Raw genomic sequence first — 6,541 nt, forward strand, 5'->3', positions numbered from 1 at the left:
AGGAACAACCCTTGCTCCTTGTTAGGAGCCCCACAAGTAGACCAGGCTACACAACTGTCATATATATGCAGAGGGCCTAGGTCAGTCACATGCAGACTCCCTGGCTGTTGGTTCAGACTCTGTGAGTTCCTGTGAGCCCGGGTTGTTGTTTCTGTAGGTTTTCTTGAGATGTCCTTGACTCCTCTGACTTCTACAATCCTTCCTCCTTCTCTTCAGTAGAAATACCCAAGTTCACCTAATGTTTAGCTGGATGAAGGCTCTCTGATGATGAAAGTCACCAATCTGATCAGAGGAGATGGCCAGTTCAGACAATGTAGCCGAGGACACACAAACTCACATCCGGTTACACAATTCCACATAGAGTCATTTCCCTGGGCTGAAGAAGTTGTGACCTATATCACACACTCAAAAAAGAAAGGCTAAGATTCAGGTTCCACCCTGGATTTCCAGAAGCCCTCCTTCTTGGTTCTGCCCCAAAGTTGGAAGACAGAGAAAAACTCATGGTTTAGCAGACTCAGGGATTAGCCCCCTATGGCCCTGGGTGACTAGCTACTTCCTTACAAAGTCTCCCTGTGTCCCTGGGTGACTAGCCACTGCCTTACAACTCGTATCAGGATCCACCAGTCTGTAAGAAGTGGAAATGAATACCCACAGCTGAGAAGTCCCTTAAACAGAGGCAGAGTTATGGCATTCCAGCCTGCAGAGCTGGAAGGAAGCTTCAAGATGAGCCCATCTAAAACACAGAATTAGCGACAGTGTGCGATTCCCTCCCTTTCTCTTTGTCTCCGTTGTCCAGTCAGTTCCTTGTGTTAGGGCACTATACTCTGTTGGTTCTTGCCTTGAACAAGGGATGCCTTTACAACCCTTGAACATTTTCACACTGTGGTGCTTACAGGGCCCAAACAGGAAGTGGTTTTGTGTACTAAAGTACGTAGTTGGCTAAGACGCTCCAAGGGCAACTATGGGGCCAGTCTGTTACTATCTAGGGGTTCTTATTCGTTCTTTTCCTGCGCCAGTTAAAGAATTAAAAGACAGGAAGCAGTGGCGAAATCTCAAGCCCAGCAGACAGGATGTGCAATTGAAGAAAAGCTTTTATTAGGGGTGAGAAAACACACAGACAGCAAGCACATGCAGGCAGAGGGGAGGGGGTAGTTAGAGCCCAGCTTCTTTCAAGGGCTGGAGTTTTTGAAGTCTCTGAAGGCTCTTCCTCCGCTGATTTAGGGTTGGTCAGTTTGAAGAAAGACGGGACGGCTGATTGGCCCACAACTGCTGTGTAAAACAGGTCCTGATCCAGCCTTGAACTGGTAGGCCAGTTCAGCCCACAGGCCTTTGTTTCAAGCCTTCAGGATTTTTGTCTCAGGTCCAGAGGCTGAGAAGAAGCCAGCCGTCTTGAAAGTCCACCATCTCTATTCTTGAACCCTGGCCCCTCTCCTGATCTGCTTGCTCACCAGGGATTCTGTCCACCTCCTACTCCCTCAAGGCTGCTGTCACCATTCAGCAGCCCTACCATCCCAAAACCGTAGGTTGTTTTGTTTTGTTTTGTTTAAATCCTAGCTGGATTTGTGTGGGATTGGGGGGAAGGGGTTAAACTTTAAAATGCTATGTATGCAGCACTGCCAAATTTTGCAGGATCATTCACGTATAATGTCGAGGATCAATTTACCGCTTGCCTCTTCTCCTCTTCCCCTCTCCTCTTTCCGTCATTCTGTCCAGCAAGCACAGGTGATCTGTGACCCACCCATGGCCAAGAACAGCTGTGAATGCCGCCCAAAAGAAAGTCACAAACTTACTTAAAATCTGATCATATTTGTTGGCAGATTCTGTGTTTGTTTGTTTGTTTGTTTGTTCTTGGGGCTACGTAGCAGTGTTCTCGGGAAAACACAGATGACGACATCCTCCTACCACTATGCCAAAAGAAAATATCTGATCCAATTTCTCACAATTGCCATCAAATTTGAGGAAGACTTAGGCCAACACTGTCTTAAAGAAAAGTTAACGTGAATACAGGGAAAGCCTTTTTATTTCCAACCCAAAAAGAAATTTCAAGAACTTACACCACTGGCCTCAGTGTAAACCCCCTGAGAGCTCAGAAGAAAAGTCACAGCTGCCCCTCCCCCAATACATATATTCCCGTGGGCAGTGCCCCCTGTATCCACCCTTTGCCCCTCCCCTCCTCATTAACCTGCTTCCCTCAAGCACCACGATTCCAGATAAATAAAAAATGAGTGCCTATTCAATTGAATTGCTTTTCTGTTTTGTTTAATTACTAGCATCGGGACAATATTGTTTCCTGCCATTTCCAATGCAAATGAACTTCATTGTGGGGTTATCAATGTTTATGAGCTGGCCCTGGAAAGCCAACCATCACTTAGAAGGCAACTCTCATGGGGACACACTTGCCAAATCCCAAAGACTCAGCTTCAGCAAATCAGGACTGGGCGCTCCAGTCAGCTCCACACTGAGCACTGCCTGGAAAAGCGCTATTTGAGGGGCAGGTTTGCCGTTTCACACGCTGGTGCTAGCATCTCAGACCATGTGGGTGAGACGCCTACTTGGAAATCACTTAGTCCACCCCTTCATCTTACAGGGGGCGGGGGTATATTTGCACGTGAGAAACAGAAATGAAGTAACATGGCTTCCTACTCACAGGTAGACTGTGAATGACCCGGAACCCCAGACACCTGCCACAGAGAAGACGGGCTGGCGGAATGGATGGCTCACAGGTTTGCTGCTCTTTCAGAGCACCCAAGCTTGGTTCCCAGCACCCACATTCAGCGGCTCAAGATTTACTATTAACGCTACCTCTCGAGGTTCCAAATGCCCTCTTCCTCCCTACCCTGGCACAAACACACATAGCATATGTTCACAAACACGCACATAAATAAAAGTAATAAAAATAAAGCTTTTTTTTTTTAAGAAAGCAAAGAGGGCTGGAGAATCAGCTCGGTGATGCGGAGCACTTTTTCCTCTTCCAGAAGACCTGAATTCAGTTCCCAGCACCCATGTCACGTGACTCGCAACCATCTGTGACTCCAGCTCCAGGGAATCTGATGTCCTCTTCTGTCATCCACAGGCACACATATACAGGAGACGCTACATGAAGAAAATATAGAATAAATCTTTAAAACAGGAGCAGAAACAGAAGCAGCCAACACTCATTAAATTCATTACAGTTCAGTGAGTGCTGGGCCTGGTGTGAGGCGTTAGAGGTGGATGATACCCGTTCTCTCCAGCAACAGATGAGGCTCCAGGAATCAAGCCATCAGCAATCGTCCTCTGCCTGAGAGTCGCCCGGCGCAGCCACCTGAGGCCATGTTGATTGATGTCCGTGGTCCATGCTATCACTCACGGCCATGTTTGGGTCCGTGGTTCTGAAAGAGCGAGGGGCTGATTCCATAGCCCAGGTTACCACCTAAGCCCATGGGGATGTCCGTGGTCTGTGCCACAGACTGGAGCCATGTTGATGTTCGTGGACCATGCTGCCACATGGGGCCGTGTTGACGTCTGTGGCCCATCTCTGGTTTGTGCTACCACCTGAGGCCATGTCGAGGCCATATTGGTGTCCGTGACCCATGTTACCCCCAAGGCCACGTTGACATCCTTTGCCTATGCTGTCACTGAAGGCTGTGATGGTGTCCATGGCCCATGCTTTGGCAGAGAGGAGTGTTGGTGTCTGTGGTCTGTTCTGCCACCGAAAGCAGAGAACCTCGGCAGGGACTGACGCGGGAGTCTATGTGGATGTTCAAGTTCCACGCTATCACCAGAAGCCATGTAGAAGCCCATGTTCTGTGCTCTCGCTGACTGTAAAGGGCAGGGAAGCTACTTTTGCGGTGGTATTGATGACTACAGACACACAGTTGAGAAGGAGGGACATAGAAGGCTTCTGGGTCAACTCCTACCCAACTCAACAGCCACCCCCCAAAAGTAACAACTTAAAAAGGAAGCTATCAAAGAGAACTGTAGAAAGAACGGCGGGGCTGTGTCCCGCCACCCTGCTAGCTTTACCGAAAATAATTACACGGAAACTGTATTCCTTTAAAGCACTGCCTGGCCCATAGTTTCAGCCTCTTATTGGCTAATTAACCCATATTTAGTAATCCGTGTAGCACCACGAGGTGGTCGCTTACCAGGGGAGATCTTAACCTGCGTCCATCTTGGAGAGGAGAGGCATGGCAACTCCATATGGCCACTGCCTGAAGCGTCTCCCCAACTCTGCTTCCTTTCTCCCACAATTCTGTTCTGTCTACTCTGCCTACCTAATTTTCTGTCTCTTAAAGGGCCAAGGCAGTTTCTTTATTAATAATGAAAGTAACACATAGACACTCCTCCATCACATCTTAAAAATTGTGGTAAGAATGGTGAAGTGTGACTCTCTGCAATTGATAGCTTTTGGCAGGGGTGCAGGTGGAGAAGGACTCAGTTTTTTAAGGGGCTGACCACTGGGAGTTTGACGGCGCTGCTCCAGTGAGTGTACAGACAGCACAAATTAGACTTGCTTTTTTTTCTTTTCTTCTCTTTTTCTTGTGGGGGAGGGGCAAACACAAGGATGGGGTGGACATGGGAGGGCTGGAAAATGAATGTGATAAGAATGCATGATGTAAAATTCCCAAATAATCAATAAACATACTATGCTGGAAAAAATAAATAAAGGTAAAAGTCAGGGCTAGAAAGATGCCTCCGCCGTTAAAAGCTAGGCTCACAAACAAAAATATAAGATAAAAGTCAAATTGCAAACTGAAAGGAAAAAAAACTAAAAAAAGAGAGTTACATAATTTTCCCATACCCTACCACACACCCAAATGAAAAGTATTGCCACCCAGTTATGGAATGTCTTCCTTCTATAGCCTGTAGCTTCCTGTAGTCTTTAGGGCAGTGGTTCTCAAGTTATGCCCAAGTTTCTAGTTCCCAAACGATTTCACAGAGCCAGATTTCTGACACAAATTACATGAGGGTTTTTAATAATATTTAAACTCAAGTTTGAACCAACACTTTTCCAGCACCCCAGCATGGTGGGTGCAGAGAGAGTGGCAAGAGCCCTGGAAGGGTAGAACTTTTAAAGGGGAAACACCGTAATCAGTGGAGTTCAGGTCCTGTTGTCCTGGGATTGTGTAAGGAGTGCATAGGATAAGGTATTTTCTGAACCCACTGGTCAGTTTTTGGGCGCAAAAACCTAACAAAGAACCATTAATAACTGACAAGGTATCTTCAAGGACAGGATGCCTTCCAAGAACATCTGGACCCCGTTAAATTTTATGGCCTGGCTCCCTATCTTAATTGGTCACTTTTAGGGTATCTGTTCAAATTTCTGCTATGACAGCATATTTCTGGAGCTGAGGTCACCCACCCCATAGCTCATTATATGGCTTAATATGAAGCCCCTTCTTTAAAATGGAGTTTGCAAAGTCAGGTCCTCACACAACCATTTAATACAGTCCCTGGTGTTCTTGTGTCCTCCAACCATAAGATTATTTCATTGCTACTTCATAACTGTTATGAATCAAAATGTAAATATCTGATAGTCAGGATATCTGATATGCAAGCCCTGTGAAGGAGTCACTTGAGCCCACCCCCTCCTCCACCCCACTCCACCCCTACCAAGTAGCTGCAACCCACAGGTTAACAGCCACTGTTCTAAGACGTAAGGATTCTCTATGGAAAGAAGCAAGAGAACCTCTCATTCTCAGGACACACGGCAGTTGAAGTATCCAGAATATCTTCCTCGTAAAGAACAACAAAAAACTGATGAGAAAAAAATAAATAAATTAACATCATAAATGTTTCCCTGGGCTTTGGACGAATGAAGGAAAAAATCCCCAAAGATTTAAGAAAAAAAATAATAATCATTATCCGAAATCCCACTTCCAAGAGAGAGAAGTAGTCACATGACCCCTGTTTACCTGGAGCCTGCCTTTCATTGGGTCGATGTAAAGGGTAAAAGTTCAGCAGGTAAAGACATGGGGAGAAGGATGAGAAACGGATGAACCATTTTTTTATCTCATACTCTCAAAAACTATAAGGCATGACAGAAAATAAGACTATCTGTAGAGGGGCCTGGAGAGGTGGTCCAGACATTAAGGGAATTAGCTGGAAACTGAACCTGGGTTAAATTCCCGGCAACCAAATAGAGGCTCACGACCATAGTTACTCTAGTTCCCATGACTTCAGCGCCCTCTTCTGGCGTCTTCCAGCACTGCATTCCCAGGATGCATAGATATAGACGCAGCAAAACACCCATATGCCCAAAATAAGATAATATTAATAAAGAGTATTTTAGAGTTACCTATAAAGAAAAAAACAAAGGTGACAAAGTGATATGGGCTGTAAACCTCTGCAGCCAATCCCAGATCGTGAGAGCAAGGAACAAGCAACAGTCACAGGATAACGATTCTGAACTAACGCTGCACTTGAGAGTTTATGTGGAAATACCCTATAATATTGACTTACGCACAAAACCAGCAAACCAGTGGTTAGTCCCAAGGGTCAGGGAAGGGGCATGGAAGAATTGTAAGAGCCAGAAGTTTGGGAGGACCTGAAAAAACAA

Source organism: Arvicola amphibius, chromosome 13, assembly GCF_903992535.2.
Source record: "Arvicola amphibius chromosome 13, mArvAmp1.2, whole genome shotgun sequence".
Lineage (NCBI taxonomy): Eukaryota > Metazoa > Chordata > Mammalia > Rodentia > Cricetidae > Arvicola > Arvicola amphibius.